The sequence below is a fragment of the Pimephales promelas genome, chromosome 1 (assembly GCF_988280905.1).
Source record: "Pimephales promelas chromosome 1, fPimPro1.hap1.1, whole genome shotgun sequence".
NCBI classification, from domain to species: Eukaryota; Metazoa; Chordata; class Actinopteri; order Cypriniformes; family Leuciscidae; genus Pimephales; species Pimephales promelas.
In genome coordinates, this window is record NC_142769.1 from 23331794 (window position 1) to 23344878 (window position 13085).

Genomic DNA, 13085 nt, shown 5'->3' on the forward strand with positions numbered 1-13085 from the left:
TTTTGTTAAAGTTTTGGCAAACTATAAACAATCTTCTAACTACTTAACTAGCTACCGGATGTGCCGTGTCAGTTTATCGGAAGTCAGATGACAAAATGCGGAAGAGCAAAGTATTAAAAGTGGGCAGGGTAGAATAAGGTGAATATGATGTCATATTGCTCATGGTACGCCCACAACCGCTGACGTATTAACACATTTCCCCCTCAGTCATTTGTATACTGTCCACCAAGGCAGGTTGCCAGGGCAAAACTTTTTGTCTTGTGTTTACACGCCTCACGGAAGAGAGGCAGTTGCTCATTATCATTTAAAGAGACATGCACTAAAATAAAACGGGTCGCTGTGAACAGAGCTGTCTTTGAGGATGTAAAAAGGGTGTTTGTTTTACACAACCATTAAGGAATTTTAACCAAAGTATGTTACAAACTTTACATGAAGACCTTAAAGAATCATACCAACTTGTGGAAAATGGGCATCCAATGACCCCTTTAAAGGCTGATTCGAGTCAGGTACTCAGGTGGTTTGCCTATAGGTTCTTGCTAGTATTGCTGACCACTGCTACTTCATTTTAAAGTATCAAGCAGCAGAATAAAAACAAAGACAGGAAAGGTTAATGTATTCAATTTTCTTACATTGTCCATTTTAAGGGGAGTGTATGTGCAGGCGTATACTCATCTCTTGCACTCACCTCTATGCCCCATTTGCATTAAAACACAATGGACTGTTAAACAGTTCATTATTATACAAATGAAATTGGGTCCACAACAAATTATCGGAATCCAGACAGTCCTGACCTGGACATACAATATCATTATGTTGAACAATCTCAGTGGACTGTCTGTTTCATTCAGCTGTCAGTAAACAAATGCTTTAAATATGTCATAGTGTTTAGGATATGGATAACCAAAAAAAGAGTTAAAAGAATCCTGCTTCAGTTATTCAAAAGCAAGGACATCAATTGAGAGGATCTTATTTGTGGTTTAAATCCTCACACCAGTAATTCCATGGCCGTTCCTCAAGGAATCTGAGGGAATGTTCTTTGTTTTGTGTCAGCAGAAATCTTAATGCTTCAGCCGTAAATCTTTAGAGCAACTCCAACAATTCTGGCTGACTCAATAAAACCAATCCAGCATCTGCAACAACACAATCAACAGCAACAACATATCATAATGAATTTGTAAAATGATTGTGTAAAAGTTATTCATGTGAAATCACCACTATGGTGATTAGTGTTCTCTTTGGCTCTTACTCTTCTTAATTTATTTTCTCCTGCCTTGTGTAATAATGTTACAATACAACAAAATTGGTTGCACTGGGTACATGAGGAAAATAAGCTAGACTTGTGCTGCGTTCACGTGCTATGGGAAATAGGAAATTTTCCACTTGTGAACTGGTATTTACCAGTGTGTTGCGTTCAAGTGCTTTTGTTGTCGTAATGTGGTAAAAAGATGGCGATCCAGACCTGTTATTTAGCTAAAACTATTTTAGATTGCTTAAGTCATCTGCAACAGCAAGACAATTATTTATCAAAACTCAAAAGGTAAATAATATGCTGTATATTTTCTAGATCATGAATAGTATATATTTTTTACCATTCACGACTCTCGTGGTGCTCTCCGCCATTTTGAAATGGTCAGGGTTATCTCATCTCACAGACTCAGCATACAAAATGCATCAACTAACAAAAATACTTTTACATAAAAACAAACATACAATATATTATGAAGAATGTCCGTAGACAGTTGATGGACCCTATTGACTTCCATGGAAGTGCATGGAAATCCATTTCATGGAAGTCAATGGGGTCCATGCCCATCAACATTCCTCAAAATATATTCCTTTCAGCACAAAAAGTTTGTTTGGTGCATGTTAACACTAGTGGCTGGGGTAGAGTAGTTCTGTGGCCACAGGAGATTTACAAAGTGCTTCTGGGCTGTATGCAGAGTTTTCAACGTGCCCCTCGGAAATTACCGTGCAAGGACTGCCTTTAATTGTGTGTTTTAGTTCATCTTAAACTCCAGCTGAGAGCCTCTCAAGCACCCTCACTGCTCTAATTAGAGTACAGTGAATAATAATTTACTGGTAATTAAAAGAAACCATAAACCATTTTTTTCTCTCGTTTTCCTTGCATCTCCTTTCACATGTTTTATGTGGCAATGGATCACAAATACAATTTACTCAAGTTTGTTTCAGTGTGCATGTGGCGTGTGGAAAAAGAATGAGGTAAAATTGTACATGCTTGATTTGTATGAAAATTGATTGATTGATTGATTGATTCATTAATTAATTAATTCATTCATTATCATAAACACACTAGTTTGTAGTGCAAATAGTTTTACCGTTTGTTATTATTTAAACTATTGCTTTTAGGCATGTTCATTCAGTCCCAACAATAGTGTTGGTGTAGAAAGTCACAGCAGCTGGCATTTTGGTACAATAGTTCTCCTCATCATTTCCAAGCTGGCATCAGTGGCCTGTCATCTCCTTATACAGCACAGACACAGCTGGCAGCACCTATCACAGAGGAAAAGCATATGAATTACTTGATTACTTACTGCTGTTAACCACACGGGAGCAGTTCCATTAATTCATATTTCGCCTCCTCACTTAGTACTCTGCTATGGTTAAATACCACTTCTGTATGTCGATGGTTGCCAGTACTCACCCTGTAATCTAATATAAGAGCCAATGTGCCACCTGTCTCCACTGGTCAATCGGGATGAAAGCTGCTCGGCACTCAAGGATATAAGCGCTCTGAAAGCACATTTGGTGGAAATTATGCTCAGTGCATTGCTGTGAAGTGAGTTGATGATGCAAAAGGTCTGTTCTAGAGAGGTGAGGCTTTTGACTGCGAAAATAGGCTAATCTAAAGTTTGTGCTCATCCATATTCGTATTCTCATGAGGTGGTGTCAATTAGATTACATCTGTAGACTGTGCTCCATTGTTTCCTGCACATGCAACTACAACGTAAATTTTATTTATATAGCATAGCTGAAAAAAGTGCTGAACAGAATAAGGAAAATTAAATAGAAAACCGAATACAACTAAATAAATTACAGACAATAAAACAACACAACGCCTGGGATAAGAGATACGTTTTCAGCCTCTTTTAAAAAAATGATAATAAAGGGTGGAAGGCATAATGTGGCAGTTGATTCCATAAACGAGGGGCTGCGACCAAAAAAGCTGTATCACCTTTAGTTTTTAAACAAGATTGAGGGACATACAAAACATGTCAGGAGAACTAAAAAATCTGCTAGAAGAATGTGGAGTAAGAAGATCTTTAAGATAAAAAGGAGTTTGATCATTAAGAGCTTTAAAAACAAACAACAGAATTTTAAACTGGATCCTAAAATGGATCAGGAGTGTCACAGGGCGGTTTAAGGAAGACGGAGCTAGATGAAAGCAGAAATAACACTTTCTTTAATAAAGCAAACTCAGGAACAGGCAAAAGGGTGAGACAGAGTGTATAAAAAAAAAACAAAGAAAAAAAAACCTGAAGACTGTCAGGAACTTAAATAGGCTACACAATGATGATTAACACAAACGACAGGCAGCTGTGAGGAAGGTGATCAGTGGATACAGATTGGTGGCGGGAAACTCAAACGGGAACACACGTGAAAACTGAAAACAAACTGAAAGTCAAAAGAGCCTATGATGGAGCCAATGGGAGGGATGCTTAAATTGGGGTGACTTTGGTCATATTTCTGTGCCTTATAGTCGACAGCCTTGCAGCTGAATTTTGAACCATTTGAAGGCGAGCAAGAGATAAAGAAGATCCAAATACAATGAATTACAGTAATCGAAATGCAATGTTATAAAACCATGTATAGACCATTTCACATGATGTAAACAACACTGGTCCAGAAGCACTTCCTGTTTCAGTTTTTCAACACTACATAAAAGCTGGGATAAAATACAACCAACAGAACATTTAAAACTGAATCAAAAAGTTAAACAAACATCTTTAAGATGTTTTCTTTACATGTGAAATAAAGAAAACAGTTACAAACTGAAACAGGAAGTGTTTCTGGACCAGTGTTGTTTACATCTTGTGAAATGGTCTATTACTTTTCCCAAATCTTGGAAAGACAAAAACGTTTTAAGTTTAGAAATAGTCCGTAACTTATAACTCTTATGAGACAGATAATGCTCTTAGTGACCGAATTAATTTGCTTGGTTAAACATAATTCTGAGTCCAGGATGATACCAAGGTTCCTAACCTGGGAAGACATTGAGGAGAAACAATTCCTAAACTCATTTATGAGATCACCTCTTAATATTGGGGGACCAAAAACAATTATTTCCATTTTGTCCAAATTAAGTTGGAGAAAGTTATTTGTTAACCATTTATTAACATCACCAAGACAGTCCAACAATGGTTGAATGGAGTCACCAGCTTTCAACAAAATACTAATACTGCCCCATAATACTATTCCCCAATGGACACATATAAGCTACAGAGAAGCGGGCCCAGAATGGAGCCCTGAGGTACACTGCTAATAATAGGGGCTGAAGATGAGGAAAGCTTACCCTGAGCAACAGAAAATGAGCAGTCTCCAAGATATGAGTTGAAACATAGGCCATGTCCACACTAATACGTTTTCGTTTGAAAACGTATATTTTTCTCTCCGTTTTGGCCTTCCGTCCACACTGAGACGGCGTTTTAAGTCAACAAAAACATATCGTTTGGAAAACGCTCTCCAAAGTGGATAAATTTGAAAACGCCGTTTTCGCGTTGTAGTGTGGACAGTGAAATCGGAGGTCTTTCAAAACAATGACGTAAGTTTAGTCATGTGATCCATGTTGTACCAATAGATATTCACGTTAATCGGTATTGTGCCTGTTATGTGTTATTCATTTTTACACTTTTGCTAAAATATGTTACTTTCTATGTTACTTAATATGTGCTATTCTTCATAGCACAGTACTGCAAAGATGACAGATAATGTACTCACATTTGCTGTTCTGCGGCAAAACAGGAGAGCAGTTGCGTTTTAGACCAAACATATGGTGACTGAATGCGACCTGGACGCATCCGTGATGGTGAGATATTTTGCTAAGTAAAATTATCCTGTTATTGTGCGATGACATTATTATTTATTTTCCCATCTGTATCATCTCAGGGAGCTTTTGTGAAGTTTCACGCATGCGCAGTAAAGTGAATTTAGAAGTTTCTCATCCACACTGAAACGTCGGAAAACACCTGAAAACGCTAGTGTGGACGGAGAGCGTTTTTAAACGAAAACCCCGTTTTCAAATGTATCCGGATTAATGTGGACGTAGCCATAATACCAATCAAATGCTCTAAACACCAAAGAAGTACATCATGATGATCCACAGTCAGTATCAAAGGAAGCTGTAAGATTTAGCAGCAGCAAAACAACTTTTTTACCAGCATTTACTGCAAGTAAAATTTTACTGGACCACTTTTAGCAAACCAGACTATGTGCTATGATAAGCAGTAAAACCAGATTGGAAAGGTTCCAATAATTTGGCTGAATTTAAAAACAAGAAAAATTGAGACTGCACGACTTTCTCTAACAGCTTCGATCGGAATGATAGCTTAGAGACAGGTCGATAGTTATTAAAACAACCTTCATTCAAACCTTGTTTCTTAAGAAAAGGTTGAACAACAGAGTTTAATTAGTTAATCAAAAAGAATCACAAACTGGCATGTTAGAAGACAAAATCTGATGGAAAGTGAATATCCTCCCTATACCCTAAAATGATATGTATCAAAAATGATATAGGTTGATCCTGTTGTAAAGCAAAAAAAAAAAAAAAAACCCACAGCCATTCACTCACATGGTTAGAAAGGTTAAAAAAAAAAAACAACGTTATTGTAAGACAGGGCTACATCTTAAAGACACACCATGCTATCAGCCCAAACAGGCCTTAGTCAGGGGCTTGGGCTGATATGGGTTAGTGTTTTTTTAAGATGTATAAAATGTGAAAAATTCCAATAGAACCTTATTATTTCAAGGTGACAAAATTACACTCCATTTGTCCAAATCATCATCAAATCAACATGGCCAATTATTTTTTCTCTCTCTTTATTTTTACAGAATGTTGCAGTGTTTTGTATCCAGGGACATCTTAAAAAAAATAAAAACATAAAAAAAGCATGTATACTCGTCTTTACCATATACATCTTTAGCCAACAACATTAAATTCACCCTTCCCCTCCAAATGACATTTGTTTTCTTTATGACTTGTCTCGGCTAAGTTTGAGACTAAATATCCTTCACAACTGACTGCAAACTGGCATTCAGATCTGCATCTGTTTAATTAGCAAGGCCCAACTTCCTACAATCCAATCAATTCCCAAAGGACCCCGTCCTTTTTTTTTGTTTAATTCTTGAAGCCGTGCCACTTCAATAGGCTTCACATCCAAAAAGGAAGACAATACCATCACAACTTCTGTTTCATGTCAACTTTAACATGTTAACTGCATTATTTAATATGAACTTAGAATGAAAAACACTTCATCCTGAAACATTTATTAACCTAAATAATGTTAATCTCTACATGTAGGCTACTAATACATTATTAAAAATCAAAAATATTATTTAGTGGACCTGTGCCAACATAAAATAACAATGATCAGTTGTATTTATATTAACTAATGTTAACAAAGATGAATAAATACAATATATTGCTCACTAATATTAAGCATTAACTAATGGGACTTTTAAGTGTTACCAAAGGTTTGTCCTTTGTAAAAGTCACTTGCTTGAAGTGACATTCACATGTACCCTTCACTAATTAAGTTGCTCACTTTCGTTATAACACTTCATGTGGCACTCCTTTTCCCACAGTGCCCTTCATCGCCCAGTGATCTTATCAGTTTGAATCAGATCTCACTCAGTGAATCATTCAGAGCCGTTCCTGAAAACTGCCCTGCACTCAAGGATATAAGCGCTCTGAAAGCACATTTGGTGGAAATTATGCCCAGTGCATTGCTGTACTGAGTTGATGATGCAAAACGTCTGTTCCAGTGTGGTGACATTAGGCTTCTGACTGCGAAAATAGGCTAATCTAAAGTTTGTCCATCCATATTCGGTTGCACCAGATATCATCTCATGAGGTGGCGTTAGTTATATTACATTTGTAGACTGTGCTCCCTTATTTCCTGCACATGCAACTGGAGACATGGCACAAAGCTGTGATGACCAATTCACAAAAAAATCAAATAATTATTTTTGTTTAGTAAATACATCTTATTTACTAAACGAGGCAAAGCTGACCAAGTGCTGAACAGAGTAAAATTAAAACTAAAATTAGTTTTAAAAAACTAAAATTAGTTTTAAAACTAAAATTAAATTAAAACACCTGGGAGAACAGCCTATGTTTCCAGCCTCTTTATATATATATATATATATATATATATATATATATCATAGACTGTAAAAAAAATATGACGTCACCCATAGGTTTCTGAAGAGCGTTTTTGAAGCCTAAAGTGGGCGGGGCCAGCCGTCGCCATCTTGGCAGTGCTTCACCTTTCGTCACTACCGGATAAATTAAAATGGGCAAAGAGGCGGGACGCGGGTGGAGCTGAGGTGCTAATGCTACTGCCCTCACGCTGAATTGACAACTGATTGAAAAAGTGAAGCCAATGGTTAAGGTCCAAGTTCAAGTTTTGCCCTTCAAAATATTATAATAGTTAAGACAAAAAAATTCACCCCCCTCACAGTTGTCATGAAGGGAAAAATGAGCTCTATAGACCAAAGCCACTTTTTGCTCCAGGCTGTAAACATGTTTTTTTCTGCTGTAAAGTTGGGCATTTTAACATGGGGGAGATACAGATTTGACTCGCTTCTGCAGCCTGCCTCGAAGCGGCCACTCGATAAATTGCAGTTTAATTCACTTCCGTGTTGGTTTCAAGAGAGAGACGGGGAGGTTGCTGCTTGATATATATATATATATATAGTGCATTGCTTAGTTTATAGTGAGGTTAGACGGTAACATTGAATAAATTATAATGGAAACTTAAATCAAAATATTATTTTTGTATTATGTTTTTTTACAAACAAGCAAAAATGTTCTTAAAAGAGGGAATTTTTGAGTGAACCAGGATAAATATAATCAGGTTCACCACAATGACAGCATCAAACATAAACTTAAACCGCTTCTGACTAGTACTTTTAAGGTGTCCCTGACTATTAAAGGGTAACTAAACCCTTAACCAACTTTTTTTAGTTAATGATCTGCAAGAATGGGGCTTTCATTGATTCGAGTAACTTTTTTGACATTTGGGTAGTGTTTTAATTATACAATATGGTGTAAAAAAATTGAGTGCTGCCCTCTTCAGTTTGAACAGTGGCTACTGCAGTTGAAATTTCCTTGTGGATGTTTGCGGTGCTTCGTGACGTGGGGTGAGAGCTGACATAAGCAGGTTCCAGCTCACCACGCCCTTGGTAGAGCTACCACGCCCTTGGCAGTATAAAAACCATCTTGTTCCGTCAAATCCACTGCGAGTCAAGAGTTGGAATTATTAGTATTTAAAACGATCAGGGTAGAGTATGTTAGCATCTAGCATAGCATTTATATAGTTTTTTAGATTATTTTGTGTAGCCTATTTTAGTTAGTACAGTTAGGATAGCTACAGGTTAGCGTAGATTTATCTGTGTTTAGTACAGTGGTCAGGATGGTAACGGAATAGAGGTGGACATGGGCTTCTCCACACAGAAAAGCGATGCAGTGCCAAACACTGCTCCTCCTGCATGGACTCCAGCGGCATCTTGATGTGAGTGATCATGTATATTTTAATCACAATTTATTCTTAGGCTAAAGTCGACAAACGCGCAGATGCATTTCGCTGGATTTTGCTGGCAAAATATCAATATGTGAGAGTTTAAGACCGCAGTTTGAGCCAGCGGCTCGAATTGATATGGTCCTATGTCCATAGTCAATTCACCCTCCTCCACTTCAGATGAAGGTGGGGGAGAAAAGTCCTCGACTTCAAATGACCGCTCTGTTGCAAAGCTACTTGCGTCACTCCAGTCACTCTCCATTTTAGAGTATGACTGCAGCTGCACTGTGGATCTTAGGTTCGTCCCCACTATCTCCGCTGGGGTCTGGCCATTTTTTCAGCATTTTCCAAATATTGCCCGTGGGTGGAGTCAGGCTCTGACTATGGATTTAGTTACCCTTTAAGCATTATGTAAAGAGAGTGCACTGGGAGCAGTGAGACCATGTGGTGGGCCTGTGAGACCCTGATGAGTGCCATCCTCCTCGATCACACAGACACTTTGTGTCATTGGCTCTCAACAGAGGCCAATCTGCTTGTAATTACTCTCCTCTGCTGCAAGGCTCTCTTCCTGCTTCACCATGGCTAAACTGATTAGTAATCTTAGAGCTAAGTTTGATCGGTGGAGTTGGTTGAAAAAAAATGATCACAGATTATTGAGTACAACACCTGTATACAGAGTCTACCCTGGGCACTTGGCTTCAAAACAGACACCAAACATGCAGAGACATGTCCATCATGTGACTCATGGCATACCTCAAGAAGAGTGACACAGCTGGGCCTTTATCTTATTCTCGAGATGACAGCTCCTGGCGGTTTGCAAACATTACAAAATTACTCCACTTGATCCCACCAGAGCGGCTGCATAACAAATAAAACCAATCGGTGAGTGAGCCATTCTCCTAGCAGCCTTATGTAATAAGAGCAAGACCACAATGCCAGATTAATTCACTCCCCATGCATCTACTTCTCCGAGCTTGATTGATTCTGTTAGCTGCTCATGATTCTGTTTGCTGGATGGCGACAGAAAATCAGACTGTCATTTCTTAATCTATATCTTTTGGCCCGAGCTTCATCTGATATTATGTCATTATAATAGTCCACTGTTGTGCTGTGCCACGTACAGCATCCCTTCTAGTTTATTATGATTTCTTGAGATGTAGTAAACACTTAATGGAAGCCTACCATACTTTATAGTGCTGTATGCGGTTGCTCTGTGCCTGCATGCCAAAGTTAAACAGACTAGAAATGCCTTCAAATAATTCACAATGACCTGAACCAGCAGCGTATCACCATATTTGATAAATGCATATTGCTGATAGCATGGAACGAAGATACGCAGTGATGAGAGGAACCCCTGCTCTTGCTCATGTCTGATATGCTAGGAGTTTTTCAATTTGAAAAATTACCAGACATTGAAATTTAAAATTTAGATGTTACTTCCTGTTCTTTGCCATGTTATGTAGTCCTTTGTTTTTCTTGTTGATTAGTTCATGGTTTTTCCCAGGTGTCTTGTTTGCCAATCTCCCCTTGAGTGGATATAATACTCAAGTGTTTCTCATATTCTTTGTCTGGTGTTGTCCTTCTATGGATGTTATGTGTGCGCTTGTTAGTTTTGTTTGCCTTCCTTGCCCGTGTCTGCATTTGTCAGTTTTGCCTGGATTTACTTTAATTATGTTTGTTTGAATAAATGTTGGCTGCATCTGGATCCCACTCTCGTTCCTCTGAAACAGCCACTGTAACAGAACCTTAATTTGAAACATATATTATTATGAAATATGTAGGGATGCACATGATGTTTATGATAACATATGTTACCATGTCCTCTTTTTCTATAACCCATAAATATCTCAGCATATTTAACATATATGATATTTTCCTATACAGTAAGAGAGACTCCAGGGTAATACTTTATTTTAAGGTGAAATATTTGAAGTACATGTACTTACTAATAAAAGTAAATTATGCATAACTACAAGTAACTAACCCTAAACCAAACCATAACCCTAACTCTATGGTACGTACATGTAGTTAATTATTATTACTCAGTAGCTATTTGAGTAAGTACAATGTAATGTCACTGTAACCAGCTCCAAAAACCAACCAAAACCTTCAGGAAAAACAATTTAATTTGAGAAGGTTACTTTTAAACTTACAATAAATTATAGTTTCCCACCTCAGGTCTGAATTATCAGGTTGGTAAACACTAGAGACAATCCAGGAGATGTATCCTTCAATATTCGGGTTATTGTTAAATGTTTTCTTTCTCTTTTTCAATGGCCAATTTTTAAACAATCACATGTGGCTACAGCTTCCTAAAACAATCATGCATTGTTACAAAGCTTACGCGCCATTATTTCAGTCCCATGGTCACATTCATGGTAGTATCACTCAGTGTTTCTTGAACTGAATCACATTTTATACTTGAAATACTGAAATCATTAACCCATGGCATTTACCTTTCGAAGCTTGTTCAGTGCAACACCATTTAACCTTGTTACAGAAAAATAGGTTGAAGGTGAGAGCAAAATAGCTAATGGCTAATAGTGGTCTTAACTATAAATATCATTTCACAGTTTTCACAGTCAATAGTTATTTAATGTATCTGTGCAAAAACTTATCCTTGGATTTTACTGGTGACCACTGTTACAAGGCTGAAGAGAAATGCAAATTGGCAAATATTATTAAAAACAAGGTCTGTCAAAAGAATCTGTCAATGTGAATGTGAAGTTCAGTATTTTCCCTTGCAGAATACATCTAATGCAAATCAAATCAAGTCAAAACAAATGTCAAGTTATTTATCCCCTATTTCATGAAATGTCATGTCATGATGGTGTGAGCATTTTTTTTTTACCGATCCAAAATTGCATGCAGCCGTCATCCTATCACTGTGAGCTGACAGATGAACAAGTTATTTAAGTCGGAGGGTGAATACACCACATGATGAATAAAGTGGAATAAAGTGGCAAGATTTTTCACAGCTGTAAATGAAAAAAAAATCGGTCTTTCCTCTTAAAAATTTCACCTTTAATCCAATTGACGTTTCTTTGAAATTTTTGGTGAAATGTACTAGAAAGAAAATAGATTAAAAGAAAGTGCAATTGTTGTGTGAAAACTGTTCTGAAACCTCCAGACAAGGTCAAAGAGATACAACAGATGAATAGCAAAAAGGACAAAATCCTGTAGTTCCTAGAGTAATCCAATAGCGAGGAAATATGCCTCCTTATCTCTTAAATTGTAATTTATATTGTAGTTAAGCTTTGTAAGCTTACATTTTAACCAGCTTTGTATTATAACCTGAATTAATCATTTTTACAATTTTTGAATTACACAGTCTCCATATTGGCTTTGTTCTTAATGGTCTTATTTGACTAAATATTAATCATCTCCATTTTTCTTTTTTGCCTGTCTTCTCTCTGGCATCTGGATGCTCCACTTCCTCTCTTATTAATGTTCACCACTCCCACTCCCTCCCTTGCTGTTGAATTTGCTCATTATTCATACATGACCATTATTTGGTCAACTGTTTTCAGAGTCATCTCGGTAGAAAAAGGGCAGGAAGATAATCTTACACAACTATCATTTCCCATTTCAACATGAGGGCTCTGTGCTTAGACTCCAGCTGACACGTTTTCCATTATGCTCCTGTGAGAAATGATGGGTTGTCAGGTTGGTCCCTGATTTTTGCGGTGGCTGTGTCCCTGGTAGCTTTGTCTAAACGAGTGCATTCAAAAACAAAAGCATCTCTGGATATTTGTGGTTTTGTTATGGAAAAACAGGTACGAGAGAGGTAATTCGTTAAAACTTTAGCCTAGATCATGTATTTCCGAAAAGAGAAAGAACTTTTTTACACTCCGTGTGGTAAAATCATGAAATGAGCTCCCAGATGAAGTTGTGTGTTCCCCTTCTATTAATTCCTTTAAGAATAGGCTGGATGCATTTTGCATGTCAAAAGATGTTATGTATAATTATAAAGTTTGTCTGTACTAAGTAATTAATTTTATGTAATTTATTTAGGATGTTAGGAAACCTCAATTTATGAAATTAATGTGTTTTTAAAAAAAATCTATAAATGTGAATTTGTATATATGAAGAGTTCAGATGCAAAAGCCTCTAAATGCCATTTGAAATTTTCTTCTTTAATGATGATTTTTGTCAAACTTGTATATTCAAGTTCAGTAACAATTAATAGGTAATTATCATTGCTATTTAAGTGAAATCACTGAACTTAAATATACAAGCTTGACATAAATCATCATTAAAGAAGAAAATTTCAAATGGCATTTAGAGGCTTTTGCATCTGAACTCTTCATATCTAGTTTGTATTTTTTA